This window comes from Crinia signifera, unplaced genomic scaffold (assembly GCF_055691185.1).
Source record: "Crinia signifera unplaced genomic scaffold, ASM5569118v1 HAP2_SCAFFOLD_277, whole genome shotgun sequence".
In the NCBI taxonomy this organism is placed as follows: Eukaryota; Metazoa; Chordata; class Amphibia; order Anura; family Myobatrachidae; genus Crinia; species Crinia signifera.
Window position 1 is genome coordinate 102,288 of NW_028142170.1, and position 27,687 is coordinate 129,974.

At 35.5% G+C, this 27,687-nt stretch overlaps 33 non-coding genes across 33 annotated transcripts; all 33 read left to right on the plus strand.

Annotated features, from left to right (window-relative positions):
• Positions 1-2,096: 2,096 nt before the first annotated feature.
• On the plus strand, positions 2,097-2,169 carry TRNAK-UUU (transfer RNA lysine (anticodon UUU)). Its single transcript has one exon. It is a non-coding gene; the product is annotated as a tRNA-Lys (tRNA).
• Positions 2,170-2,260: 91 nt separating this feature from the next.
• Positions 2,261-2,333, plus strand: TRNAK-UUU (transfer RNA lysine (anticodon UUU)). Its single transcript has one exon. It is a non-coding gene; the product is annotated as a tRNA-Lys (tRNA).
• Positions 2,334-3,350: 1,017 nt separating this feature from the next.
• TRNAK-UUU (transfer RNA lysine (anticodon UUU)) lies at positions 3,351-3,423 on the plus strand. Its single transcript has one exon. It is a non-coding gene; the product is annotated as a tRNA-Lys (tRNA).
• Positions 3,424-3,514: 91 nt separating this feature from the next.
• Positions 3,515-3,587, plus strand: TRNAK-UUU (transfer RNA lysine (anticodon UUU)). The gene has a single exon. It is a non-coding gene; the product is annotated as a tRNA-Lys (tRNA).
• A 1,017-nt stretch (positions 3,588-4,604) lies between these two features.
• Positions 4,605-4,677, plus strand: TRNAK-UUU (transfer RNA lysine (anticodon UUU)). Its single transcript has one exon. It is a non-coding gene; the product is annotated as a tRNA-Lys (tRNA).
• A 91-nt stretch (positions 4,678-4,768) lies between these two features.
• Positions 4,769-4,841, plus strand: TRNAK-UUU (transfer RNA lysine (anticodon UUU)). Its single transcript has one exon. It is a non-coding gene; the product is annotated as a tRNA-Lys (tRNA).
• Positions 4,842-6,022: 1,181 nt separating this feature from the next.
• On the plus strand, positions 6,023-6,095 carry TRNAK-UUU (transfer RNA lysine (anticodon UUU)). Its single transcript has one exon. It is a non-coding gene; the product is annotated as a tRNA-Lys (tRNA).
• A 1,017-nt stretch (positions 6,096-7,112) lies between these two features.
• Positions 7,113-7,185, plus strand: TRNAK-UUU (transfer RNA lysine (anticodon UUU)). Its single transcript has one exon. It is a non-coding gene; the product is annotated as a tRNA-Lys (tRNA).
• Positions 7,186-7,276: 91 nt separating this feature from the next.
• Positions 7,277-7,349, plus strand: TRNAK-UUU (transfer RNA lysine (anticodon UUU)). Its single transcript has one exon. It is a non-coding gene; the product is annotated as a tRNA-Lys (tRNA).
• A 2,107-nt stretch (positions 7,350-9,456) lies between these two features.
• TRNAK-UUU (transfer RNA lysine (anticodon UUU)) lies at positions 9,457-9,529 on the plus strand. Its single transcript has one exon. It is a non-coding gene; the product is annotated as a tRNA-Lys (tRNA).
• A 91-nt stretch (positions 9,530-9,620) lies between these two features.
• On the plus strand, positions 9,621-9,693 carry TRNAK-UUU (transfer RNA lysine (anticodon UUU)). Its single transcript has one exon. It is a non-coding gene; the product is annotated as a tRNA-Lys (tRNA).
• Positions 9,694-10,710: 1,017 nt separating this feature from the next.
• Positions 10,711-10,783, plus strand: TRNAK-UUU (transfer RNA lysine (anticodon UUU)). The gene has a single exon. It is a non-coding gene; the product is annotated as a tRNA-Lys (tRNA).
• A 91-nt stretch (positions 10,784-10,874) lies between these two features.
• TRNAK-UUU (transfer RNA lysine (anticodon UUU)) lies at positions 10,875-10,947 on the plus strand. Its single transcript has one exon. It is a non-coding gene; the product is annotated as a tRNA-Lys (tRNA).
• A 1,017-nt stretch (positions 10,948-11,964) lies between these two features.
• On the plus strand, positions 11,965-12,037 carry TRNAK-UUU (transfer RNA lysine (anticodon UUU)). The gene has a single exon. It is a non-coding gene; the product is annotated as a tRNA-Lys (tRNA).
• A 91-nt stretch (positions 12,038-12,128) lies between these two features.
• TRNAK-UUU (transfer RNA lysine (anticodon UUU)) lies at positions 12,129-12,201 on the plus strand. Its single transcript has one exon. It is a non-coding gene; the product is annotated as a tRNA-Lys (tRNA).
• A 1,017-nt stretch (positions 12,202-13,218) lies between these two features.
• On the plus strand, positions 13,219-13,291 carry TRNAK-UUU (transfer RNA lysine (anticodon UUU)). The gene has a single exon. It is a non-coding gene; the product is annotated as a tRNA-Lys (tRNA).
• Positions 13,292-13,382: 91 nt separating this feature from the next.
• TRNAK-UUU (transfer RNA lysine (anticodon UUU)) lies at positions 13,383-13,455 on the plus strand. Its single transcript has one exon. It is a non-coding gene; the product is annotated as a tRNA-Lys (tRNA).
• Positions 13,456-14,472: 1,017 nt separating this feature from the next.
• TRNAK-UUU (transfer RNA lysine (anticodon UUU)) lies at positions 14,473-14,545 on the plus strand. Its single transcript has one exon. It is a non-coding gene; the product is annotated as a tRNA-Lys (tRNA).
• A 91-nt stretch (positions 14,546-14,636) lies between these two features.
• Positions 14,637-14,709, plus strand: TRNAK-UUU (transfer RNA lysine (anticodon UUU)). Its single transcript has one exon. It is a non-coding gene; the product is annotated as a tRNA-Lys (tRNA).
• A 1,016-nt stretch (positions 14,710-15,725) lies between these two features.
• TRNAK-UUU (transfer RNA lysine (anticodon UUU)) lies at positions 15,726-15,798 on the plus strand. The gene has a single exon. It is a non-coding gene; the product is annotated as a tRNA-Lys (tRNA).
• A 91-nt stretch (positions 15,799-15,889) lies between these two features.
• On the plus strand, positions 15,890-15,962 carry TRNAK-UUU (transfer RNA lysine (anticodon UUU)). Its single transcript has one exon. It is a non-coding gene; the product is annotated as a tRNA-Lys (tRNA).
• Positions 15,963-16,979: 1,017 nt separating this feature from the next.
• TRNAK-UUU (transfer RNA lysine (anticodon UUU)) lies at positions 16,980-17,052 on the plus strand. Its single transcript has one exon. It is a non-coding gene; the product is annotated as a tRNA-Lys (tRNA).
• Positions 17,053-19,651: 2,599 nt separating this feature from the next.
• Positions 19,652-19,724, plus strand: TRNAK-UUU (transfer RNA lysine (anticodon UUU)). Its single transcript has one exon. It is a non-coding gene; the product is annotated as a tRNA-Lys (tRNA).
• Positions 19,725-21,995: 2,271 nt separating this feature from the next.
• Positions 21,996-22,068, plus strand: TRNAK-UUU (transfer RNA lysine (anticodon UUU)). The gene has a single exon. It is a non-coding gene; the product is annotated as a tRNA-Lys (tRNA).
• A 91-nt stretch (positions 22,069-22,159) lies between these two features.
• Positions 22,160-22,232, plus strand: TRNAK-UUU (transfer RNA lysine (anticodon UUU)). The gene has a single exon. It is a non-coding gene; the product is annotated as a tRNA-Lys (tRNA).
• A 1,017-nt stretch (positions 22,233-23,249) lies between these two features.
• TRNAK-UUU (transfer RNA lysine (anticodon UUU)) lies at positions 23,250-23,322 on the plus strand. Its single transcript has one exon. It is a non-coding gene; the product is annotated as a tRNA-Lys (tRNA).
• Positions 23,323-23,413: 91 nt separating this feature from the next.
• TRNAK-UUU (transfer RNA lysine (anticodon UUU)) lies at positions 23,414-23,486 on the plus strand. The gene has a single exon. It is a non-coding gene; the product is annotated as a tRNA-Lys (tRNA).
• Positions 23,487-24,503: 1,017 nt separating this feature from the next.
• Positions 24,504-24,576, plus strand: TRNAK-UUU (transfer RNA lysine (anticodon UUU)). The gene has a single exon. It is a non-coding gene; the product is annotated as a tRNA-Lys (tRNA).
• A 91-nt stretch (positions 24,577-24,667) lies between these two features.
• On the plus strand, positions 24,668-24,740 carry TRNAK-UUU (transfer RNA lysine (anticodon UUU)). Its single transcript has one exon. It is a non-coding gene; the product is annotated as a tRNA-Lys (tRNA).
• A 1,017-nt stretch (positions 24,741-25,757) lies between these two features.
• TRNAK-UUU (transfer RNA lysine (anticodon UUU)) lies at positions 25,758-25,830 on the plus strand. The gene has a single exon. It is a non-coding gene; the product is annotated as a tRNA-Lys (tRNA).
• A 91-nt stretch (positions 25,831-25,921) lies between these two features.
• TRNAK-UUU (transfer RNA lysine (anticodon UUU)) lies at positions 25,922-25,994 on the plus strand. The gene has a single exon. It is a non-coding gene; the product is annotated as a tRNA-Lys (tRNA).
• A 1,017-nt stretch (positions 25,995-27,011) lies between these two features.
• TRNAK-UUU (transfer RNA lysine (anticodon UUU)) lies at positions 27,012-27,084 on the plus strand. Its single transcript has one exon. It is a non-coding gene; the product is annotated as a tRNA-Lys (tRNA).
• A 91-nt stretch (positions 27,085-27,175) lies between these two features.
• On the plus strand, positions 27,176-27,248 carry TRNAK-UUU (transfer RNA lysine (anticodon UUU)). Its single transcript has one exon. It is a non-coding gene; the product is annotated as a tRNA-Lys (tRNA).
• The last annotated feature ends 439 nt before the right edge of the window (positions 27,249-27,687 follow it).

Sequence of the window (27,687 nt, forward strand, 5' to 3'; positions counted from 1 at the left end):
GGTATCTAATGATCTGCAGCATAAGCTCAGATGCAGAAAAAATATTTCATCAAGAGACTCTAAAAGCTAAACTTCTCTGTTTATTCTATCAATAATACAAATCTTTTTCCGTTTTCAACAAAGGAAATTTTCTTTGGCATATCCCGGTTCAGGCGAGTATCTTTTTAAAAACAGATTGTTCTTTGTGAAATGGAGAACTTTGCAAAGTGGAAAATCACCCATTGAGGCAGGCATCTTTTAATTGTTGTTGCTTCATATACTCATTGTTCATTGAGTATCTGTACAGGCTGGCAAATTCCTGTGAAAATTTTAAATGGACTATTGGTTTCATTGTCTTCACTCATTAAAATGATAAAGAAACTATTGAATATGCAGAGGCTAAATGTCATTTCATCTGAAATAATCTCCAGAAACAAATGTTTTACAACTGCAAAACTTTATTTAATTCTTCTTTCCTTCAGTATTTAGGTTCGTTTTAGCCTCATCACATGAGCTAGGGAGAATATGTTTTGAGCCAAGAAAAGTCTGTACATTATTTGTCACATTTCAAATATCCACATAATGGACCATCATTTGGCCTCATTTTACATTGGACTCTACTTGATCTCTTTTCAATTGGCAGACATTAACATTTTTAGGCAGTGATTACATCATCGCCAAGTAGTACAGTTAAAAATTAAATCTGGAAGGCTACATTTCATCAGAGACTCAAATTCATCGTACTGTGAGAGGCACACAGCATTTCAATTAGACTAGTAACAAATCAATTTTCTTCATCTATTAGAATGGAAAGACATTTTTGAAGGGTGCTAATATTGATGGCATCTAATGATCTGCACTGTAAACCTAGAGGCATATCATTTGTGTTTTGTCAAGAGGTCCTACAAGTCAAACTTCTCAGTTTATACTTTCAGTAACACAGATCTTTTTCCATTTTTGCGTACTAAAATTTTCCCTTTTTTATAGTTTGCAGAACCTTCTAAACTGGCATCATTTTCCTACCAGAGCCTGGATAGCTCAGTCGGTAGAGCATCAGACTTTTAATCTGAGGGTCCAGGGTTCAAGTCCCTGTTCGGGTGTGTATATTTATGGTATCTAATGATCTGCAGCATAAGCTCAGATGCAGAAAAAATATTTCATCAAGAGACTCTAAAAGCTAAACTTCTCTGTTTATTCTATCAATAATACAAATCTTTTTCCGTTTTCAACAAAGGAAATTTTCTTTGGCATATCCCGGTTCAGGCGAGTATCTTTTTAAAAACAGATTGTTCTTTGTGAAATGGAGAACTTTGCAAAGTGGAAAATCACCCATTGAGGCAGGCATCTTTTAATTGTTGTTGCTTCATATACTCATTGTTCATTGAGTATCTGTACAGGCTGGCAAATTCCTGTGAAAATTTTAAATGGACTATTGGTTTCATTGTCTTCACTCATTAAAATGATAAAGAAACTATTGAATATGCAGAGGCTAAATGTCATTTCATCTGAAATAATCTCCAGAAACAAATGTTTTACAACTGCAAAACTTTATTTAATTCTTCTTTCCTTCAGTATTTAGGTTCGTTTTAGCCTCATCACATGAGCTAGGGAGAATATGTTTTGAGCCAAGAAAAGTCTGTACATTATTTGTCACATTTCAAATATCCACATAATGGACCATCATTTGGCCTCATTTTACATTGGACTCTACTTGATCTCTTTTCAATTGGCAGACATTAACATTTTTAGGCAGTAATTACATCATCGCCAAGTAGTACAGTTAAAAATTAAATCTGGAAGGCTACATTTCATCAGAGACTCAAATTCATCGTACTGTGAGAGGCACACAGCATTTCAATTAGACTAGTAACAAATCAATTTTCTTCATCTATTAGAATGGAAAGACATTTTTGAAGGGTGCTAATATTGATGGCATCTAATGATCTGCACTGTAAACCTAGAGGCATATCATTTGTGTTTTGTCAAGAGGTCCTACAAGTCAAACTTCTCAGTTTATACTTTCAGTAACACAGATCTTTTTCCATTTTTGCGTACTAAAATTTTCCCTTTTTTATAGTTTGCAGAACCTTCTAAACTGGCATCATTTTCCTACCAGAGCCTGGATAGCTCAGTCGGTAGAGCATCAGACTTTTAATCTGAGGGTCCAGGGTTCAAGTCCCTGTTCGGGCGAGATCCTTTTAAACAATTCTGTTGTGCGTTTAATAAACAGCTTTTCCAAGTAAAATATTACTTTCTGGGATGGCACAAGGAGAACATCAGAGCCTGGATAGCTCAGTCGGTAGAGCATCAGACTTTTAATCTGAGGGTCCAGGGTTCAAGTCCCTGTTCGGGCGTGTATATTTATGGTATCTAATGATCTGCAGCATAAGCTCAGATGCAGAAAAAATATTTCATCAAGAGACTCTAAAAGCTAAACTTCTCTGTTTATTCTATCAATAATACAAATCTTTTTCCGTTTTCAACAAAGGAAATTTTCTTTGGCATATCCCGGTTCAGGCGAGTATCTTTTTAAAAACAGATTGTTCTTTGTGAAATGGAGAACTTTGCAAAGTGGAAAATCACCCATTGAGGCAGGCATCTTTTAATTGTTGTTGCTTCATATACTCATTGTTCATTGAGTATCTGTACAGGCTGGCAAATTCCTGTGAAAATTTTAAATGGACTATTGGTTTCATTGTCTTCACTCATTAAAATGATAAAGAAACTATTGAATATGCAGAGGCTAAATGTCATTTCATCTGAAATAATCTCCAGAAACAAATGTTTTACAACTGCAAAACTTTATTTAATTCTTCTTTCCTTCAGTATTTAGGTTCGTTTTAGCCTCATCACATGAGCTAGGGAGAATATGTTTTGAGCCAAGAAAAGTCTGTACATTATTTGTCACATTTCAAATATCCACATAATGGACAATCATTTGGCCTCATTTTACATTGGACTCTACTTGATCTCTTTTCAATTGGCAGACATTAACATTTTTAGGCAGTAATTACATCATCGCCAAGTAGTACAGTTAAAAATTAAATCTGGAAGGCTACATTTCATCAGAGACTCAAATTCATCGTACTGTGAGAGGCACACAGCATTTCAATTAGACTAGTAACAAATCAATTTTCTTCATCTATTAGAATGGAAAGACATTTTTGAAGGGTGCTAATATTGATGGCATCTAATGATCTGCACTGTAAACCTAGAGGCATATCATTTGTGTTTTGTCAAGAGGTCCTACAAGTCAAACTTCTCAGTTTATACTTTCAGTAACACAGATCTTTTTCCATTTTTGCGTACTAAAATTTCCCCTTTTTTATAGTTTGCAGAACCTTCTAAACTGGCATCATTTTCCTACCAGAGCCTGGATAGCTCAGTCGGTAGAGCATCAGACTTTTAATCTGAGGGCCCAGGGTTCAAGTCCCTGTTCGGGCGAGATCCTTTTAAACAATTCTGTTGTGCGTTTAATAAACAGCTTTTCCAAGTAAAATATTACTTTCTGGGATGGCACAATGAGAACATCAGAGCCTGGATAGCTCAGTCGGTAGAGCATCAGACTTTTAATCTGAGGGTCCAGGGTTCAAGTCCCTGTTCGGGCGTGTATATTTATGGTATCTAATGATCTGCAGCATAAGCTCAGATGCAGAAAAAATATTTCATCAAGAGACTCTAAAAGCTAAACTTCTCTGTTTATTCTATCAATAATACAAATCTTTTTCCGTTTTCAACAAAGGAAATTTTCTTTGGCATATCCCGGTTCAGGCGAGTATCTTTTTAAAAACAGATTGTTCTTTGTGAAATGGAGAACTTTGCAAAGTGGAAAATCACCCATTGAGGCAGGCATCTTTTAATTGTTGTTGCTTCATATACTCATTGTTCATTGAGTATCTGTACAGGCTGGCAAATTCCTGTGAAAATTTTAAATGGACTATTGGTTTCATTGTCTTCACTCATTAAAATGATAAAGAAACTATTGAATATGCAGAGGCTAAATGTCATTTCATCTGAAATAATATCCAGAAACAAATGTTTTACAACTGCAAAACTTTATTTAATTCTTCTTTCCTTCAGTATTTAGGTTCGTTTTAGCCTCATCACATGAGCTAGGGAGAATATGTTTTGAGCCAAGAAAAGTCTGTACATTATTTGTCACATTTCAAATATCCACATAATGGACAATCATTTGGCTTAATTTTACATTGGACTCTACTTGATCTCTTTTCAATTGGCAGACATTAACATTTTTAGGCAGTAATTACATCATCGCCAAGTAGTACAGTTAAAAATTAAATCTGGAAGGCTACATTTCATCAGAGACTCAAATTCATCGTACTGAGAGAGGCACACAGCATTTCAATTAGACTAGTAACAAATCAATTTTCTTCATCTATTAGAATGGAAAGACATTTTTGAAGGGTGCTAATATTGATGGCATCTAATGATCTGCACTGTAAACCTAGAGGCATATCATTTGTGTTTTGTCAAGAGGTCCTACAAGTCAAACTTCTCAGTTTATACTTTCAGTAACACAGATCTTTTTCCATTTTTGCGTACTAAAATTTTCCCTTTTTTATAGTTTGCAGAACCTTCTAAACTGGCATCATTTTCCTAGCAGAGCCTGGATAGCTCAGTCGGTAGAGCATCAGACTTTTAATCTGAGGGTCCAGGGTTCAAGTCCCTGTTCGGGCGAGATCCTTTTAAACAATTCTGTTGTGCGTTTAATAAACAGCTTTTCCAAGTAAAATATTACTTTCTGGGATGGCAAAATGAGAACATCAGAGCCTGGATAGCTCAGTCGGTAGAGCATCAGACTTTTAATCTGAGGGTCCAGGGTTCAAGTCCCTGTTCGGGCGTGTATATTTATGGTATCTAATGATCTGCAGCATAAGCTCAGATGCAGAAAAAATATTTCATCAAGAGACTCTAAAAGCTAAACTTCTCTGTTTATTCTATCAATAATACAAATCTTTTTCCGTTTTCAACAAAGGAAATTTTCTTTGGCATATCCCGGTTCAGGCGAGTATCTTTTTAAAAACAGATTGTTCTTTGTGAAATGGAGAACTTTGCAAAGTGGAAAATCACCCATTGAGGCAGGCATCTTTTAATTGTTGTTGCTTCATATACTCATTGTTCATTGAGTATCTGTACAGGCTGGCAAATTCCTGTGAAAATTTTAAATGGACTATTGGTTTCATTGTCTTCACTCATTAAAATGATAAAGAAACTATTGAATATGCAGAGGCTAAATGTCATTTCATCTGAAATAATCTCCAGAAACAAATGTTTTACAACTGCAAAACTTTATTTAATTCTTCTTTCCTTCAGTATTTAGGTTCGTTTTAGCCTCATCACATGAGCTAGGGAGAATATGTTTTGAGCCAAGAAAAGTCTGTACATTATTTGTCACATTTCAAATATCCACATAATGGACAATCATTTGGCTTAATTTTACATTGGACTCTACTTGATCTCTTTTCAATTGGCAGACATTAACATTTTTAGGCAGTAATTACATCATCGCCAAGTAGTACAGTTAAAAATTAAATCTGGAAGGCTACATTTCATCAGAGACTCAAATTCATCGTACTGTGAGAGGCACACAGCATTTCAATTAGACTAGTAACAAATCAATTTTCTTCATCTATTAGAATGGAAAGACATTTTTGAAGGGTGCTAATATTGATGGCATCTAATGATCTGCACTGTAAACCTAGAGGCATATCATTTGTGTTTTGTCGAGAGGTCCTACAAGTCAAACTTCTCAGTTTATACTTTCAGTAACACAGATCTTTTTCCATTTTTGCGTACTAAAATTTTCCCTTTTTTATAGTTTGCAGAACCTTCTAAACTGGCATCATTTTTCTACCAGAGCCTGGATAGCTCAGTCGGTAGAGCATCAGACTTTTAATCTGAGGGTCCAGGGTTCATGTCCCTGTTCGGACGAGATCCTTTTAAACAATTCTGTTGTGCGTTTAATAAACAGCTTTTCCAAGTAAAATATTACTTTCTGGGATGGCACAATGAGAACATCAGAGCCTGGATAGCTCAGTCGGTAGAGCATCAGACTTTTAATCTGAGGGTCCAGGGTTCAAGTCCCTGTTCGGGCGTGTATATTTATGGTATCTAATGATCTGCAGCATAAGCTCAGATGCAGAAAAAATATTTCATCAAGAGACTCTAAAAGCTAAACTTCTCTATTTATTCTATCAATAATACAAATCTTTTTCCGTTTTCAACAAAGGAAATTTTCTTTGGCATATCCCGGTTCAGGCGAGTATCTTTTTAAAAACAGATTGTTCTTTGTGAAATGGAGAACTTTGCATAGTGGAAAATCACCCATTGAGGCAGGCATCTTTTAATTGTTGTTGCTTCATATACTCATTGTTCATTAAGTATCTGTACAGGCTGGCAAATTCCTGTGAAAATTTTAAATGGACTATTGGTTTCATTGTCTTCACTCATTAAAATGATAAAGAAACTATTGAATATGCAGAGGCTAAATGTCATTTCATCTGAAATAATCTCCAGAAACAAATGTTTTACAACTGCAAAACTTTATTTAATTCTTCTTTCCTTCAGTATTTAGGTTCGTTTTAGCCTCATCACATGAGCTAGGGAGAATATGTTTTGAGCCAAGAAAAGTCTGTACATTATTTGTCACATTTCAAATATCCACATAATGGACCATCATTTGGCCTCATTTTACATTGGACTCTACTTGATCTCTTTTCAATTGGCAGACATTAACATTTTTAGGCAGTAATTACATCATCGCCAAGTAGTACAGTTAAAAATTAAATCTGGAAGGCTACATTTCATCAGAGACTCAAATTCATCGTACTGTGAGAGGCACACAGCATTTCAATTAGACTAGTAACAAATCAATTTTCTTCATCTATTAGAATGGAAAGACATTTTTGAAGGGTGCTAATATTGATGGCATCTAATGATCTGCACTGTAAACCTAGAGGCATATCATTTGTGTTTTGTCAAGAGGTCCTACAAGTCAAACTTCTCAGTTTATACTTTCAGTAACACAGATCTTTTTCCATTTTTGCGTACTAAAATTTTCCCTTTTTTATAGTTTGCAGAACCTTCTAAACTGGCATCATTTTCCTACCAGAGCCTGGATAGCTCAGTCGGTAGAGCATCAGACTTTTAATCTGAGGGTCCAGGGTTCAAGTCCCTGTTCGGGCGAGATCCTTTTAAACAATTCTGTTGTGCGTTTAATAAACAACTTTTCCAAGTAAAATATTACTTTCTGGGATGGCACAAGGAGAACATCAGAGCCTGGATAGCTCAGTCGGTAGAGCATCAGACTTTTAATCTGAGGGTCCAGGGTTCAAGTCCCTGTTCGGGCGTGTATATTTATGGTATCTAATGATCTGCAGCATAAGCTCAGATGCAGAAAAAATATTTCATCAAGAGACTCTAAAAGCTAAACTTCTCTGTTTATTCTATCAATAATACAAATCTTTTTCCGTTTTCAACAAAGGAAATTTTCTTTGGCATATCCCGGTTCAGGCGAGTATCTTTTTAAAAACAGATTGTTCTTTGTGAAATGGAGAACTTTGCAAAGTGGAAAATCACCCATTGAGGCAGGCATCTTTTAATTGTTGTTGCTTCATATACTCATTGTTCATTGAGTATCTGTACAGGCTGGCAAATTCCTGTGAAAATTTTAAATGGACTATTGGTTTCATTGTCTTCACTCATTAAAATGATAAAGAAACTATTGAATATGCAGAGGCTAAATGTCATTTCATCTGAAATAATCTCCAGAAACAAATGTTTTACAACTGCAAAACTTTATTTAATTCTTCTTTCCTTCAGTATTTAGGTTCGTTTTAGCCTCATCACATGAGCTAGGGAGAATATGTTTTGAGCCAAGAAAAGTCTGTACATTATTTGTCACATTTCAAATATCCACATAATGGACCATCATTTGGCCTCATTTTACATTGGACTCTACTTGATCTCTTTTCAATTGGCAGACATTAACATTTTTAGGCAGTGATTACATCATCGCCAAGTAGTACAGTTAAAAATTAAATCTGGAAGGCTACATTTCATCAGAGACTCAAATTCATCGTACTGTGAGAGGCACACAGCATTTCAATTAGACTAGTAACAAATCAATTTTCTTCATCTATTAGAATGGAAAGACATTTTTGAAGGGTGCTAATATTGATGGCATCTAATGATCTGCACTGTAAACCTAGAGGCATATCATTTGTGTTTTGTCAAGAGGTCCTACAAGTCAAACTTCTCAGTTTATACTTTCAGTAACACAGATCTTTTTCCATTTTTGCGTACTAAAATTTTCCCTTTTTTATAGTTTGCAGAACCTTCTAAACTGGCATCATTTTCCTACCAGAGCCTGGATAGCTCAGTCGGTAGAGCATCAGACTTTTAATCTGAGGGTCCAGGGTTCAAGTCCCTGTTCGGGTGTGTATATTTATGGTATCTAATGATCTGCAGCATAAGCTCAGATGCAGAAAAAATATTTCATCAAGAGACTCTAAAAGCTAAACTTCTCTGTTTATTCTATCAATAATACAAATCTTTTTCCGTTTTCAACAAAGGAAATTTTCTTTGGCATATCCCGGTTCAGGCGAGTATCTTTTTAAAAACAGATTGTTCTTTGTGAAATGGAGAACTTTGCAAAGTGGAAAATCACCCATTGAGGCAGGCATCTTTTAATTGTTGTTGCTTCATATACTCATTGTTCATTGAGTATCTGTACAGGCTGGCAAATTCCTGTGAAAATTTTAAATGGACTATTGGTTTCATTGTCTTCACTCATTAAAATGATAAAGAAACTATTGAATATGCAGAGGCTAAATGTCATTTCATCTGAAATAATCTCCAGAAACAAATGTTTTACAACTGCAAAACTTTATTTAATTCTTCTTTCCTTCAGTATTTAGGTTCGTTTTAGCCTCATCACATGAGCTAGGGAGAATATGTTTTGAGCCAAGAAAAGTCTGTACATTATTTGTCACATTTCAAATATCCACATAATGGACCATCATTTGGCCTCATTTTACATTGGACTCTACTTGATCTCTTTTCAATTGGCAGACATTAACATTTTTAGGCAGTAATTACATCATCGCCAAGTAGTACAGTTAAAAATTAAATCTGGAAGGCTACATTTCATCAGAGACTCAAATTCATCGTACTGTGAGAGGCACACAGCATTTCAATTAGACTAGTAACAAATCAATTTTCTTCATCTATTAGAATGGAAAGACATTTTTGAAGGGTGCTAATATTGATGGCATCTAATGATCTGCACTGTAAACCTAGAGGCATATCATTTGTGTTTTGTCAAGAGGTCCTACAAGTCAAACTTCTCAGTTTATACTTTCAGTAACACAGATCTTTTTCCATTTTTGCGTACTAAAATTTTCCCTTTTTTATAGTTTGCAGAACCTTCTAAACTGGCATCATTTTCCTACCAGAGCCTGGATAGCTCAGTCGGTAGAGCATCAGACTTTTAATCTGAGGGTCCAGGGTTCAAGTCCCTGTTCGGGCGAGATCCTTTTAAACAATTCTGTTGTGCGTTTAATAAACAGCTTTTCCAAGTAAAATATTACTTTCTGGGATGGCACAAGGAGAACATCAGAGCCTGGATAGCTCAGTCGGTAGAGCATCAGACTTTTAATCTGAGGGTCCAGGGTTCAAGTCCCTGTTCGGGCGTGTATATTTATGGTATCTAATGATCTGCAGCATAAGCTCAGATGCAGAAAAAATATTTCATCAAGAGACTCTAAAAGCTAAACTTCTCTGTTTATTCTATCAATAATACAAATCTTTTTCCGTTTTCAACAAAGGAAATTTTCTTTGGCATATCCCGGTTCAGGCGAGTATCTTTTTAAAAACAGATTGTTCTTTGTGAAATGGAGAACTTTGCAAAGTGGAAAATCACCCATTGAGGCAGGCATCTTTTAATTGTTGTTGCTTCATATACTCATTGTTCATTGAGTATCTGTACAGGCTGGCAAATTCCTGTGAAAATTTTAAATGGACTATTGGTTTCATTGTCTTCACTCATTAAAATGATAAAGAAACTATTGAATATGCAGAGGCTAAATGTCATTTCATCTGAAATAATCTCCAGAAACAAATGTTTTACAACTGCAAAACTTTATTTAATTCTTCTTTCCTTCAGTATTTAGGTTCGTTTTAGCCTCATCACATGAGCTAGGGAGAATATGTTTTGAGCCAAGAAAAGTCTGTACATTATTTGTCACATTTCAAATATCCACATAATGGACCATCATTTGGCCTCATTTTACATTGGACTCTACTTGATCTCTTTTCAATTGGCAGACATTAACATTTTTAGGCAGTAATTACATCATCGCCAAGTAGTACAGTTAAAAATTAAATCTGGAAGGCTACATTTCATCAGAGACTCAAATTCATCGTACTGTGAGAGGCACACAGCATTTCAATTAGACTAGTAACAAATCAATTTTCTTCATCTATTAGAATGGAAAGACATTTTTGAAGGGTGCTAATATTGATGGCATCTAATGATCTGCACTGTAAACCTAGAGGCATATCATTTGTGTTTTGTCAAGAGGTCCTACAAGTCAAACTTCTCAGTTTATACTTTCAGTAACACAGATCTTTTTCCATTTTTGCGTACTAAAATTTTCCCTTTTTTATAGTTTGCAGAACCTTCTAAACTGGCATCATTTTCCTACCAGAGCCTGGATAGCTCAGTCGGTAGAGCATCAGACTTTTAATCTGAGGGTCCAGGGTTCAAGTCCCTGTTCGGGCGAGATCCTTTTAAACAATTCTGTTGTGCGTTTAATAAACAGCTTTTCCAAGTAAAATATTACTTTCTGGGATGGCACAAGGAGAACATCAGAGCCTGGATAGCTCAGTCGGTAGAGCATCAGACTTTTAATCTGAGGGTCCAGGGTTCAAGTCCCTGTTCGGGCGTGTATATTTATGGTATCTAATGATCTGCAGCATAAGCTCAGATGCAGAAAAAATATTTTATCAAGAGACTCTAAAAGCTAAACTTCTCTGTTTATTCTATCAATAATACAAATCTTTTTCCGTTTTCAACAAAGGAAATTTTCTTTGGCATATCCCGGTTCAGGCGAGTATCTTTTTAAAAACAGATTGTTCTTTGTGAAATGGAGAACTTTGCAAAGTGGAAAATCACCCATTGAGGCAGGCATCTTTTAATTGTTGTTGCTTCATATACTCATTGTTCATTGAGTATCTGTACAGGCTGGCAAATTCCTGTGAAAATTTTAAATGGACTATTGGTTTCATTGTCTTCACTCATTAAAATGATAAAGAAACTATTGAATATGCAGAGGCTAAATGTCATTTCATCTGAAATAATCTCCAGAAACAAATGTTTTACAACTGCAAAACTTTATTTAATTCTTCTTTCCTTCAGTATTTAGGTTCGTTTTAGCCTCATCACATGAGCTAGGGAGAATATGTTTTGAGCCAAGAAAAGTCTGTACATTATTTGTCACATTTCAAATATCCACATAATGGACCATCATTTGGCCTCATTTTACATTGGACTCTACTTGATCTCTTTTCAATTGGCAGACATTAACATTTTTAGGCAGTAATTACATCATCGCCAAGTAGTACAGTTAAAAATTAAATCTGGAAGGCTACATTTCATCAGAGACTCAAATTCATCGTACTGTGAGAGGCACACAGCATTTCAATTAGACTAGTAACAAATCAATTTTCTTCATCTATTAGAATGGAAAGACATTTTTGAAGGGTGCTAATATTGATGGCATCTAATGATCTGCACTGTAAACCTAGAGGCATATCATTTGTGTTTTGTCAAGAGGTCCTACAAGTCAAACTTCTCAGTTTATACTTTCAGTAACACAGATCTTTTTCCATTTTTGCGTACTAAAATTTTCCCTTTTTTATAGTTTGCAGAACCTTCTAAACTGGCATCATTTTCCTACCAGAGCCTGGATAGCTCAGTCGGTAGAGCATCAGACTTTTAATCTGAGGGTCCAGGGTTCAAGTCCCTGTTCGGGCGAGATCCTTTTAAACAATTCTGTTGTGCGTTTAATAAACAGCTTTTCCAAGTAAAATATTACTTTCTGGGATGGCACAAGGAGAACATCAGAGCCTGGATAGCTCAGTCGGTAGAGCATCAGACTTTTAATCTGAGGGTCCAGGGTTCAAGTCCCTGTTCGGGCGTGTATATTTATGGTATCTAATGATCTGCAGCATAAGCTCAGATGCAGAAAAAATATTTCATCAAGAGACTCTAAAAGCTAAACTTCTCTGTTTATTCTATCAATAATACAAATCTTTTTCCGTTTTCAACAAAGGAAATTTTCTTTGGCATATCCCGGTTCAGGCGAGTATCTTTTTAAAAACAGATTGTTCTTTGTGAAATGGAGAACTTTGCAAAGTGGAAAATCACCCATTGAGGCAGGCATCTTTTAATTGTTGTTGCTTCATATACTCATTGTTCATTGAGTATCTGTACAGGCTGGCAAATTCCTGTGAAAATTTTAAATGGACTATTGGTTTCATTGTCTTCACTCATTAAAATGATAAAGAAACTATTGAATATGCAGAGGCTAAATGTCATTTCATCTGAAATAATCTCCAGAAACAAATGTTTTACAACTGCAAAACTTTATTTAATTCTTCTTTCCTTCAGTATTTAGGTTCGTTTTAGCCTCATCACATGAGCTAGGGAGAATATGTTTTGAGCCAAGAAAAGTCTGTACATTATTTGTCACATTTCAAATATCCACATAATGGACCATCATTTGGCCTCATTTTACATTGGACTCTACTTGATCTCTTTTCAATTGGCAGACATTAACATTTTTAGGCAGTAATTACATCATCGCCAAGTAGTACAGTTAAAAATTAAATCTGGAAGGCTACATTTCATCAGAGACTCAAATTCATCGTACTGTGAGAGGCACACAGCATTTCAATTAGACTAGTAACAAATCAATTTTCTTCATCTATTAGAATGGAAAGACATTTTTGAAGGGTGCTAATATTGATGGCATCTAATGATCTGCACTGTAAACCTAGAGGCATATCATTTGTGTTTTGTCAAGAGGTCCTACAAGTCAAACTTCTCAGTTTATACTTTCAGTAACACAGATCTTTTTCCATTTTTGCGTACTAAAATTTTCCCTTTTTTATAGTTTGCAGAACCTTCTAAACTGGCATCATTTTCCTACCAGAGCCTGGATAGCTCAGTCGGTAGAGCATCAGACTTTTAATCTGAGGGTCCAGGGTTCAAGTCCCTGTTCGGGCGAGATCCTTTTAAACAATTCTGTTGTGCGTTTAATAAACAGCTTTTCCAAGTAAAATATTACTTTCTGGGATGGCACAAGGAGAACATCAGAGCCTGGATAGCTCAGTCGGTAGAGCATCAGACTTTTAATCTGAGGGTCCAGGGTTCAAGTCCCTGTTCGGGCGTGTATATTTATGGTATCTAATGATCTGCAGCATAAGCTCAGATGCAGAAAAAATATTTCATCAAGAGACTCTAAAAGCTAAACTTCTCTGTTTATTCTATCAATAATACAAATCTTTTTCCGTTTTCAACAAAGGAAATTTTCTTTGGCATATCCCGGTTCAGGCGAGTATCTTTTTAAAAACAGATTGTTCTTTGTGAAATGGAGAACTTTGCAAAGTGGAAAATCACCCATTGAGGCAGGCATCTTTTAATTGTTGTTGCTTCATATACTCATTGTTCATTGAGTATCTGTACAGGCTGGCAAATTCCTGTGAAAATTTTAAATGGACTATTGGTTTCATTGTCTTCACTCATTAAAATGATAAAGAAACTATTGAATATGCAGAGGCTAAATGTCATTTCATCTGAAATAATCTCCAGAAACAAATGTTTTACAACTGCAAAACTTTATTTAATTCTTCTTTCCTTCAGTATTTAGGTTCGTTTTAGCCTCATCACATGAGCTAGGGAGAATATGTTTTGAGCCAAGAAAAGTCTGTACATTATTTGTCACATTTCAAATATCCACATAATGGACCATCATTTGGCCTCATTTTACATTGGACTCTACTTGATCTCTTTTCAATTGGCAGACATTAACATTTTTAGGCAGTAATTACATCATCGCCAAGTAGTACAGTTAAAAATTAAATCTGGAAGGCTACATTTCATCAGAGACTCAAATTCATCGTACTGTGAGAGGCACACAGCATTTCAATTAGACTAGTAACAAATCAATTTTCTTCATCTATTAGAATGGAAAGACATTTTTGAAGGGTGCTAATATTGATGGCATCTAATGATCTGCACTGTAAACCTAGAGGCATATCATTTGTGTTTTGTCAAGAGGTCCTACAAGTCAAACTTCTCAGTTTATACTTTCAGTAACACAGATCTTTTTCCATTTTTGCGTACTAAAATTTTCCCTTTTTTATAGTTTGCAGAACCTTCTAAACTGGCATCATTTTCCTACCAGAGCCTGGATAGCTCAGTCGGTAGAGCATCAGACTTTTAATCTGAGGGTCCAGGGTTCAAGTCCCTGTTCGGGCGAGATCCTTTTAAACAATTCTGTTGTGCATTTAATAAACAGGTTTTCCAAGTAAAATATTACTTTCTGGGATGGCACAATGAGAACATAAGAGCCTGGATAGCTCAGTCGGTAGAGCATCAGACTTTTAATCTGAGGGTCCAGGGTTCAAGTCCCTGTTCGGGCGTGTATATTTATGGTATCTAATGATCTGCAGCATAAGCTCAGATGCAGAAAAAATATTTCATCAAGAGACTCTAAAAGCTAAACTTCTCTGTTTATTCTATCAATAATACAAATCTTTTTCCGTTTTCAACAAAGGAAATTTTCTTTGGCATATCCCGGTTCAGGCGAGTATCTTTTTAAAAACAGATTGTTCTTTGTGAAATGGAAAACTTTGCAAAGTGGAAAATCACCCATTGAGGCAGGCATCTTTTAATTGTTGTTGCTTCATATACTCATTGTTCATTGAGTATCTGTACAGGCTGGCAAATTCCTGTGAAAATTTTAAATGGACTATTGGTTTCATTGTCTTCACTCATTAAAATGATAAAGAAACTATTGAATATGCAGAGGCTAAATGTCATTTCATCTGAAATAATCTCCAGAAACAAATGTTTTACAACTGCAAAACTTTATTTAATTCTTCTTTCCTTCAGTATTTAGGTTCGTTTTAGCCTCATCACATGAGCTAGGGAGAATATGTTTTGAGCCAAGAAAAGTCTGTACATTATTTGTCACATTTCAAATATCCACATAATGGACCATCATTTGGCCTCATTTTACATTGGACTCTACTTGATCTCTTTTCAATTGGCAGACATTAACATTTTTAGGCAGTAATTACATCATCGCCAAGTAGTACAGTTAAAAATTAAATCTGGAAGGCTACATTTCATCAGAGACTCAAATTCATCGTACTGTGAGAGGCACACAGCATTTCAATTAGACTAGTAACAAATCAATTTTCTTCATCTATTAGAATGAAAAGACATTTTTGAAGGGTGCTAATATTGATGGCATCTAATGATCTGCACTGTAAACCTAGAGGCATATTATTTGTGTTTTGTCAAGAGGTCCTACAAGTCAAACTTCTCAGTTTATACTTTCAGTAACACAGATCTTTTTCCATTTTTGCGTACTAAAATTTCCCTTTTTTATAGTTTGCAGAACCTTCTAAACTGGCATCATTTTCCTACCAGAGCCTGGATAGCTCAGTCGGTAGAGCATCAGACTTTTAATCTGAGGGTCCAGGGTTCAAGTCCCTGTTCGGGCGAGATCCTTTTAAACAATTCTGTTGTGCGTTTAATAAACAGCTTTTCCAAGTAAAATATTACTTTCTGGGATGGCACAAGGAGAACATCAGAGCCTGGATAGCTCAGTCGGTAGAGCATCAGACTTTTAATCTGAGGGTCCAGGGTTCAAGTCCCTGTTCGGGCGTGTATATTTATGGTATCTAATGATCTGCAGCATAAGCTCAGATGCAGAAAAAATATTTCATCAAGAGACTCTAAAAGCTAAACTTCTCTGTTTATTCTATCAATAATACAAATCTTTTTCCGTTTTCAACAAAGGAAATTTTCTTTGGCATATCCCGGTTCAGGCGAGTATCTTTTTAAAAACAGATTGTTCTTTGTGAAATGGAGAACTTTGCAAAGTGGAAAATCACCCATTGAGGCAGGCATCTTTTAATTGTTGTTGCTTCATATACTCATTGTTCATTGAGTATCTGTACAGGCTGGCAAATTCCTGTGAAAATTTTAAATGGACTATTGGTTTCATTGTCTTCACTCATTAAAATGATAAAGAAACTATTGAATATGCAGAGGCTAAATGTCATTTCATCTGAAATAATCTCCAGAAACAAATGTTTTACAACTGCAAAACTTTATTTAATTCTTCTTTCCTTCAGTATTTAGGTTCGTTTTAGCCTCATCACATGAGCTAGGGAGAATATGTTTTGAGCCAAGAAAAGTCTGTACATTATTTGTCACATTTCAAATATCCACATAATGGACCATCATTTGGCCTCATTTTACATTGGACTCTACTTGATCTCTTTTCAATTGGCAGACATTAACATTTTTAGGCAGTAATTACATCATCGCCAAGTAGTACAGTTAAAAATTAAATCTGGAAGGCTACATTTCATCAGAGACTCAAATTCATCGTACTGTGAGAGGCACACAGCATTTCAATTAGACTAGTAACAAATCAATTTTCTTCATCTATTAGAATGGAAAGACATTTTTGAAGGGTGCTAATATTGATGGCATCTAATGATCTGCACTGTAAACCTAGAGGCATATCATTTGTGTTTTGTCAAGAGGTCCTACAAGTCAAACTTCTCAGTTTATACTTTCAGTAACACAGATCTTTTTCCATTTTTGCGTACTAAAATTTTCCCTTTTTTATAGTTTGCAGAACCTTCTAAACTGGCATCATTTTCCTACCAGAGCCTGGATAGCTCAGTCGGTAGAGCATCAGACTTTTAATCTGAGGGTCCAGGGTTCAAGTCCCTGTTCGGGCGAGATCCTTTTAAACAATTCTGTTGTGCGTTTAATAAACAGGTTTTCCAAGTAAAATATTACTTTCTGGGATGGCACAATGAGAACATCAGAGCCTGGATAGCTCAGTCGGTAGAGCATCAGACTTTTAATCTGAGGGTCCAGGGTTCAAGTCCCTGTTTGGGCGTGTATATTTATGGTATCTAATGATCTGCAGCATAAGCTCAGATGCAGAAAAAATATTTCATCAAGAGACTCTAAAAGCTAAACTTCTCTGTTTATTCTATCAATAATACAAATCTTTTTCCGTTTTCAACAAAGGAAATTTTCTTTGGCATATCCCGGTTCAGGCGAGTATCTTTTTAAAAACAGATTGTTCTTTGTGAAATGGAGAACTTTGCAAAGTGGAAAATCACCCATTGAGGCAGGCATCTTTTAATTGTTGTTGCTTCATATACTCATTGTTCATTGAGTATCTGTACAGGCTGGCAAATTCCTGTGAAAATTTTAACTGGACTATTGGTTTCATTGTCTTCACTCATTAAAATGATAAAGAAACTATTGAATATGCAGAGGCTAAATGTCATTTCATCTGAAATAATCTCCAGAAACAAATGTTTTACAACTGCAAAACTTTTTTTAATTCTTCTTTCCTTCAGTATTTAGGTTCGTTTTAGCCTCATCACATGAGCTAGGGAGAATATGTTTTGAGCCAAGAAAAGTCTGTACATTATTTGTCACATTTCAAATATCCACATAATGGACCATCATTTGGCCTCATTTTACATTGGACTCTACTTGATCTCTTTTCAATTGGCAGACATTAACATTTTTAGGCAGTGATTACATCATCGCCAAGTAGTACAGTTAAAAATTAAATCTGGAAGGCTACATTTCATCAGAGACTCAAATTCATCGTACTGTGAGAGGCACACAGCATTTCAATTAGACTAGTAACAAATCAATTTTCTTCATCTATTAGAATGGAAAGACATTTTTGAAGGGTGCTAATATTGATGGCATCTAATGATCTGCACTGTAAACCTAGAGGCATATCATTTGTGTTTTGTCAAGAGGTCCTACAAGTCAAACTTCTCAGTTTATACTTTCAGTAACACAGATCTTTTTCCATTTTTGCGTACTAAAATTTTCCCTTTTTTATAGTTTGCAGAACCTTCTAAACTGGCATCATTTTCCTACCAGAGCCTGGATAGCTCAGTCGGTAGAGCATCAGGCTTTTAATCTGAGGGTCCAGGGTTCAAGTCCCTGTTCGGGCGAGATCCTTTTAAATAATTCTGTTGTGCGTTTAATAAACAGCTTTTCCAAGTAAAATATTACTTTCTGGGATGGCACAATGAGAACATCAGAGCCTGGATAGCTCAGTCGGTAGAGCATCAGACTTTTAATCTTAGGGTCCAGGGTTCAAGTCCCTGTTCGGGCGTGTATATTTATGGTATCTAATGATCTGCAGCATAAGCTCAGATGCAGAAAAAATATTTCATCAAGAGACTCTAAAAGCTAAACTTCTCTGTTTATTCTATCAATAATACAAATCTTTTTCCGTTTTCAACAAAGGAAATTTTCTTTGGCATATCCCGGTTCAGGCGAGTATCTTTTTAAAAACAGATTGTTCTTTGTGAAATGGAGAACTTTGCAAAGTGGAAAATCACCCATTGAGGCAGGCATCTTTTAATTGTTGTTGCTTCATATACTCATTGTTCATTGAGTATCTGTACAGGCTGGCAAATTCCTGTGAAAATTTTAAATGGACTATTGGTTTCATTGTCTTCACTCATTAAAATGATAAAGAAACTATTGAATATGCAGAGGCTAAATGTCATTTCATCTGAAATAATCTCCAAAAACAAATGTTTTACAACTGCAAAACTTTATTTAATTCTTATTTCCTTCAGTATTTAGGTTCGTTTTAGCCTCATCACATGAGCTAGGGAGAATATGTTTTGAGCCAAGAAAAGTCTGTACATTATTTGTCACATTTCAAATATCCACATAATGGACAATCATTTGGCTTAATTTTACATTGGACTCTACTTGATCTCTTTTCAATTGGCAGACATTAACATTTTTAGGCAGTAATTACATCATCGCCAAGTAGTACAGTTAAAAATTAAATCTGGAAGGCTACATTTCATCAGAGACTCAAATTCATCGTACTGAGAGAGGCACACAGCATTTCAATTAGACTAGTAACAAATCAATTTTCTTCATCTATTAGAATGGAAAGACATTTTTGAAGGGTGCTAATATTGATGGCATCTAATGATCTGCACTGTAAACCTAGAGGCATATCATTTGTGTTTTGTCAAGAGGTCCTACAAGTCAAACTTCTCAGTTTATACTTTCAGTAACACAGATCTTTTTCCATTTTTGCGTACTAAAATTTTCCCTTTTTTATAGTTTGCAGAACCTTCTAAACTGGCATCATTTTCCTACCAGAGCCTGGATAGCTCAGTCGGTAGAGCATCAGACTTTTAATCTGAGAGTCCAGGGTTCAAGTCCCTGTTCGGGCGAGATCCTTTTAAACAATTCTGTTGTGCGTTTAATAAACAGCTTTTCCAAGTAAAATATTACTTTCTGGGATGGCACAATGAGAACATCAGAGCCTGGATAGCTCAGTCGGTAGAGCATCAGACTTTTAATCTGAGGGTCCAGGGTTCAAGTCCCTGTTCGGGCGTGTATATTTATGGTATCTAATGATCTGCAGCATAAGCTCAGATGCAGAAAAAATATTTCATCAAGAGACTCTAAAAGCTAAACTTCTCTGTTTATTATATCAATAATACAAATCTTTTTCCGTTTTCAACAAAGGAAATTTTCTTTGGCATATCCCGGTTCAGGCGAGTATCTTTTTAAAAACAGATTGTTCTTTGTGAAATGGAGAACTTTGCAAAGTGGAAAATCACCCATTGAGGCAGGCATCTTTTAATTGTTGTTGCTTCATATACTCATTGTTCATTGAGTATCTGTACAGGCTGGCAAATTCCTGTGAAAATTTTAAATGGACTATTGGTTTCATTGTCTTCACTCATTAAAATGATAAAGAAACTATTGAATATGCAGAGGCTAAATGTCATTTCATCTGAAATAATCTCCAGAAACAAATGTTTTACAACTGCAAAACTTTATTTAATTCTTCTTTCCTTCAGTATTTAGGTTCGTTTTAGCCTCATCACATGAGCTAGGGAGAATATGTTTTGAGCCAAGAAAAGTCTGTACATTATTTGTCACATTTCAAATATCCACATAATGGACAATCATTTGGCCTCATTTTACATTGGACTCTACTTGATCTCTTTTCAATTGGCAGACATTAACATTTTTAGGCAGTAATTACATCATCGCCAAGTAGTACAGTTAAAAATTAAATCTGGAAGGCTACATTTCATCAGAGACTCAAATTCATCGTACTGTGAGAGGCACACAGCATTTCAATTAGACTAGTAACAAATCAATTTTCTTCATCTATTAGAATGGAAAGACATTTTTGAAGGGTGCTAATATTGATGGCATCTAATGATCTGCACTGTAAACCTAGAGGCATATCATTTGTGTTTTGTCAAGAGGTCCTACAAGTCAAACTTCTCAGTTTATACTTTCAGTAACACAGATCTTTTTCCATTTTTGCGTACTAAAATTTTCCCTTTTTTATAGTTTGCAGAACCTTCTAAACTGGCATCATTTTCCTACCAGAGCCTGGATAGCTCAGTCGGTAGAGCATCAGGCTTTTAATCTGAGGGTCCAGGGTTCAAGTCCCTGTTCGGGCGCGATCCTTTTAAATAATTCTGTTGTGCGTTTAATAAACAGCTTTTCCAAGTAAAATATTACTTTCTGGGATGGCACGATGAGAACATCAGAGCCTGGATAGCTCAGTCGGTAGAGCATCAGACTTTTAATCTTAGGGTCCAGGGTTCAAGTCCCTGTTCGGGCGTGTATATTTATGGTATCTAATGATCTGCAGCATAAGCTCAGATGCAGAAAAAATATTTCATCAAGAGACTCTAAAAGCTAAACTTCTCTGTTTATTCTATCAATAATACAAATCTTTTTCCGTTTTCAACAAAGGAAATTTTCTTTGGCATATCCCGGTTCAGGCGAGTATCTTTTTAAAAACAGATTGTTCTTTGTGAAATGGAGAACTTTGCAAAGTGGAAAATCACCCATTGAGGCAGGCATCTTTTAATTGTTGTTGCTTCATATACTCATTGTTCATTGAGTATCTGTACAGGCTGGCAAATTCCTGTGAAAATTTTAAATGGACTATTGGTTTCATTGTATTCACTCATTAAAATGATAAAGAAACTATTGAATATGCAGAGGCTAAATGTCATTTCATCTGAAATAATCTCCAGAAACAAATGTTTTACAACTGCAAAACTTTATTTAATTCTTCTTTCCTTCAGTATTTAGGTTCGTTTTAGCCTCATCACATGAGCTAGGGAGAATATGTTTTGAGCCAAGAAAAGTCTGTACATTATTTGTCACATTTCAAATATCCACATAATGGACAATCATTTGGCCTCATTTTACATTGGACTCTACTTGATCTCTTTTCAATTGGCAGACATTAACATTTTTAGGCAGTAATTACATCATCGCCAAGTAGTACAGTTAAAAATTAAATCTGGAAGGCTACATTTCATCAGAGACTCAAATTCATCGTACTGTGAGAGGCACACAGCATTTCAATTAGACTAGTAACAAATCAATTTTCTTCATCTATTAGAATGGAAAGACATTTTTGAAGGGTGCTAATATTGATGGCATCTAATGATCTGCACTGTAAACCTAGAGGCATATCATTTGTGTTTTGTCAAGAGGTCCTACAAGTCAAACTTCTCAGTTTATACTTTCAGTAACACAGATCTTTTTCCATTTTTGCGTACTAAAATTTCCCCTTTTTTATAGTTTGCAGAACCTTCTAAACTGGCATCATTTTCCTACCAGAGCCTGGATAGCTCAGTCGGTAGAGCATCAGACTTTTAATCTGAGGGCCCAGGGTTCAAGTCCCTGTTCGGGCGAGATCCTTTTAAACAATTCTGTTGTGCGTTTAATAAACAGCTTTTCCAAGTAAAATATTACTTTCTGGGATGGCACAATGAGAACATCAGAGCCTGGATAGCTCAGTCGGTAGAGCATCAGACTTTTAATCTGAGGGTCCAGGGTTCAAGTCCCTGTTCGGGCGTGTATATTTATGGTATCTAATGATCTGCAGCATAAGCTCAGATGCAGAAAAAATATTTCATCAAGAGACTCTAAAAGCTAAACTTCTCTGTTTATTCTATCAATAATACAAATCTTTTTCCGTTTTCAACAAAGGAAATTTTCTTTGGCATATCCCGGTTCAGGCGAGTATCTTTTTAAAAACAGATTGTTCTTTGTGAAATGGAGAACTTTGCAAAGTGGAAAATCACCCATTGAGGCAGGCATCTTTTAATTGTTGTTGCTTCATATACTCATTGTTCATTGAGTATCTGTACAGGCTGGCAAATTCCTGTGAAAATTTTAAATGGACTATTGGTTTCATTGTCTTCACTCATTAAAATGATAAAGAAACTATTGAATATGCAGAGGCTAAATGTCATTTCATCTGAAATAATATCCAGAAACAAATGTTTTACAACTGCAAAACTTTATTTAATTCTTCTTTCCTTCAGTATTTAGGTTCGTTTTAGCCTCATCACATGAGCTAGGGAGAATATGTTTTGAGCCAAGAAAAGTCTGTACATTATTTGTCACATTTCAAATATCCACATAATGGACAATCATTTGGCTTAATTTTACATTGGACTCTACTTGATCTCTTTTCAATTGGCAGACATTAACATTTTTAGGCAGTAATTACATCATCGCCAAGTAGTACAGTTAAAAATTAAATCTGGAAGGCTACATTTCATCAGAGACTCAAATTCATCGTACTGAGAGAGGCACACAGCATTTCAATTAGACTAGTAACAAATCAATTTTCTTCATCTATTAGAATGGAAAGACATTTTTGAAGGGTGCTAATATTGATGGCATCTAATGATCTGCACTGTAAACCTAGAGGCATATCATTTGTGTTTTGTCAAGAGGTCCTACAAGTCAAACTTCTCAGTTTATACTTTCAGTAACACAGATCTTTTTCCATTTTTGCGTACTAAAATTTTCCCTTTTTTATAGTTTGCAGAACCTTCTAAACTGGCATCATTTTCCTAATAGAGCCTGGATAGCTCAGTCGGTAGAGCATCAGACTTTTAATCTGAGGGTCCAGGGTTCAAGTCCCTGTTCGGGCGAGATCCTTTTAAACAATTCTGTTGTGCGTTTAATAAACAGCTTTTCCAAGTAAAATATTACTTTCTGGGATGGCACAATGAGAACATCAGAGCCTGGATAGCTCAGTCGGTAGAGCATCAGACTTTTAATCTGAGGGTCCAGGGTTCAAGTCCCTGTTCGGGCGTGTATATTTATGGTATCTAATAATCTGCAGCATAAGCTCAGATGCAGAAAAAATATTTCATCAAGAGACTCTAAAAGCTAAACTTCTCTGTTTATTCTATCAATAATACAAATCTTTTTCCGTTTTCAACAAAGGAAATTTTCTTTGGCATATCCCGGTTCAGGCGAGTATCTTTTTAAAAACAGATTGTTCTTTGTGAAATGGAGAACTTTGCAAAGTGGAAAATCACCCATTGAGGCAGGCATCTTTTAATTGTTGTTGCTTCATATACTCATTGTTCATTGAGTATCTGTACAGGCTGGCAAATTCCTGTGAAAATTTTAAATGGACTATTGGTTTCATTGTCTTCACTCATTAAAATGATAAAGAAACTATTGAATATGCAGAGGCTAAATGTCATTTCATCTGAAATAATCTCCAGAAACAAATGTTTTACAACTGCAAAACTTTATTTAATTCTTCTTTCCTTCAGTATTTAGGTTCGTTTTAGCCTCATCACATGAGCTAGGGAGAATATGTTTTGAGCCAAGAAAAGTCTGTACATTATTTGTCACATTTCAAATATCCACATAATGGACAATCATTTGGCCTCATTTTACATTGGACTCTACTTGATCTCTTTTCAATTGGCAGACATTAACATTTTTAGGCAGTAATTACATCATCGCCAAGTAGTACAGTTAAAAATTAAATCTGGAAGGCTACATTTCATCAGAGACTCAAATTCATCGTACTGTGAGAGGCACACAGCATTTTAATTAGACTAGTAACAAATCAATTTTCTTCATCTATTAGAATGGAAAGACATTTTTGAAGGGTGCTAATATTGATGGCATCTAATGATCTGCACTGTAAACCTAGAGGCATATCATTTGTGTTTTGTCAAGAGGTCCTACAAGTCAAACTTCTCAGTTTATACTTTCAGTAACACAGATCTTTTTCCATTTTTGCGTACTAAAATTTTCCCTTTTTTATAGTTTGCAGAACCTTCTAAACTGGCATCATTTTCCTAGCAGAGCCTGGATAGCTCAGTCGGTAGAGCATCAGACTTTTAATCTGAGGGTCCAGGGTTCAAGTCCCTGTTCGGGCGAGATCCTTTTAAACAATTCTGTTGTGCGTTTAATAAACAGCTTTTCCAAGTAAAATATTACTTTCTGGGATGGCAAAATGAGAACATCAGAGCCTGGATAGCTCAGTCGGTAGAGCATCAGACTTTTAATCTGAGGGTCCAGGGTTCAAGTCCCTGTTCGGGCGTGTATATTTATGGTATCTAATGATCTGCAGCATAAGCTCAGATGCAGAAAAAATATTTCATCAAGAGACTCTAAAAGCTAAACTTCTCTGTTTATTCTATCAATAATACAAATCTTTTTCCGTTTTCAACAAAGGAAATTTTCTTTGGCATATCCCGGTTCAGGCGAGTATCTTTTTAAAAACAGATTGTTCTTTGTGAAATGGAGAACTTTGCAAAGTGGAAAATCACCCATTGAGGCAGGCATCTTTTAATTGTTGTTGCTTCATATACTCATTGTTCATTGAGTATCTGTACAGGCTGGCAAATTCCTGTGAAAATTTTAAATGGACTATTGGTTTCATTGTCTTCACTCATTAAAATGATAAAGAAACTATTGAATATGCAGAGGCTAAATGTCATTTCATCTGAAATAATCTCCAGAAACAAATGTTTTACAACTGCAAAACTTTATTTAATTCTTCTTTCCTTCAGTATTTAGGTTCGTTTTAGCCTCATCACATGAGCTAGGGAGAATATGTTTTGAGCCAAGAAAAGTCTGTACATTATTTGTCACATTTCAAATATCCACATAATGGACAATCATTTGGCTTAATTTTACATTGGACTCTACTTGATCTCTTTTCAATTGGCAGACATTAACATTTTTAGGCAGTAATTACATCATCGCCAAGTAGTACAGTTAAAAATTAAATCTGGAAGGCTACATTTCATCAGAGACTCAAATTCATCGTACTGTGAGAGGCACACAGCATTTCAATTAGACTAGTAACAAATCAATTTTCTTCATCTATTAGAATGGAAAGACATTTTTGAAGGGTGCTAATATTGATGGCATCTAATGATCTGCACTGTAAACCTAGAGGCATATCATTTGTGTTTTGTCAAGAGGTCCTACAAGTCAAACTTCTCAGTTTATACTTTCAGTAACACAGATCTTTTTCCATTTTTGCGTACTAAAATTTTCCCTTTTTTATAGTTTGCAGAACCTTCTAAACTGGCATCATTTTCCTACCAGAGCCTGGATAGCTCAGTCGGTAGAGCATCAGACTTTTAATCTGAGGGTCCAGGGTTCAAGTCCCTGTTCGGGCGAGATCCTTTTAAACAATTCTGTTGTGCGTTTAATAAACAGCTTTTCCAAGTAAAATATTACTTTCTGGGATGGCACAAGGAGAACATCAGAGCCTGGATAGCTCAGTCGGTAGAGCATCAGACTTTTAATCTGAGGGTCCAGGGTTCAAGTCCCTGTTCGGGCGTGTATATTTATGGTATCTAATGATCTGCAGCATAAGCTCAGATGCAGAAAAAATATTTCATCAAGAGACTCTAAAAGCTAAACTTCTCTGTTTATTCTATCAATAATACAAATCTTTTTCCGTTTTCAACAAAGGAAATTTTCTTTGGCATATCCCGGTTCAGGCGAGTATCTTTTTAAAAACAGATTGTTCTTTGTGAAATGGAGAACTTTGCAAAGTGGAAAATCACCCATTGAGGCAGGCATCTTTTAATTGTTGTTGCTTCATATACTCATTGTTCATTGAGTATCTGTACAGGCTGGCAAATTCCTGTGAAAATTTTAAATGGACTATTGGTTTCATTGTCTTCACTCATTAAAATGATAAAGAAACTATTGAATATGCAGAGGCTAAATGTCATTTCATCTGAAATAATCTCCAGAAACAAATGTTTTACAACTGCAAAACTTTATTTAATTCTTCTTTCCTTCAGTATTTAGGTTCGTTTTAGCCTCATCACATGAGCTAGGGAGAATATGTTTTGAGCCAAGAAAAGTCTGTACATTATTTGTCACATTTCAAATATCCACATAATGGACCATCATTTGGCCTCATTTTACATTGGACTCTACTTGATCTCTTTTCAATTGGCAGACATTAACATTTTTAGGCAGTAATTACATCATCGCCAAGTAGTACAGTTAAAAATTAAATCTGGAAGGCTACATTTCATCAGAGACTCAAATTCATCGTACTGTGAGAGGCACACAGCATTTCAATTAGACTAGTAACAAATCAATTTTCTTCATCTATTAGAATGGAAAGACATTTTTGAAGGGTGCTAATATTGATGGCATCTAATGATCTGCACTGTAAACCTAGAGGCATATCATTTGTGTTTTGTCAAGAGGTCCTACAAGTCAAACTTCTCAGTTTATACTTTCAGTAACACAGATCTTTTTCCATTTTTGCGTACTAAAATTTTCCCTTTTTTATAGTTTGCAGAACCTTCTAAACTGGCATCATTTTCCTACCAGAGCCTGGATAGCTCAGTCGGTAGAGCATCAGACTTTTAATCTGAGGGTCCAGGGTTCAAGTCCCTGTTCGGGCGAGATCCTTTTAAACAATTCTGTTGTGCATTTAATAAACAGGTTTTCCAAGTAAAATATTACTTTCTGGGATGGCACAATGAGAACATCAGAGCCTGGATAGCTCAGTCGGTAGAGCATCAGACTTTTAATCTGAGGGTCCAGGGTTCAAGTCCCTGTTCGGGCATGTATATTTATGGTATCTAATGATCTGCAGCATAAGCTCAGATGCAGAAAAAATATTTCATCAAGAGACTCTAAAAGCTAAACTTCTCTGTTTATTCTATCAATAATACAAATCTTTTTCCGTTTTCAACAAAGGAAATTTTCTTTGGCATATCCCGGTTCAGGCGAGTATCTTTTTAAAAACAGATTGTTCTTTGTGAAATGGAAAACTTTGCAAAGTGGAAAATCACCCATTGAGGCAGGCATCTTTTAATTGTTGTTGCTTCATATACTCATTGTTCATTGAGTATCTGTACAGGCTGGCAAATTCCTGTGAAAATTTTAAATGGACTATTGGTTTCATTGTCTTCACTCATTAAAATGATAAAGAAACTATTGAATATGCAGAGGCTAAATGTCATTTCATCTGAAATAATCTCCAGAAACAAATGTTTTACAAC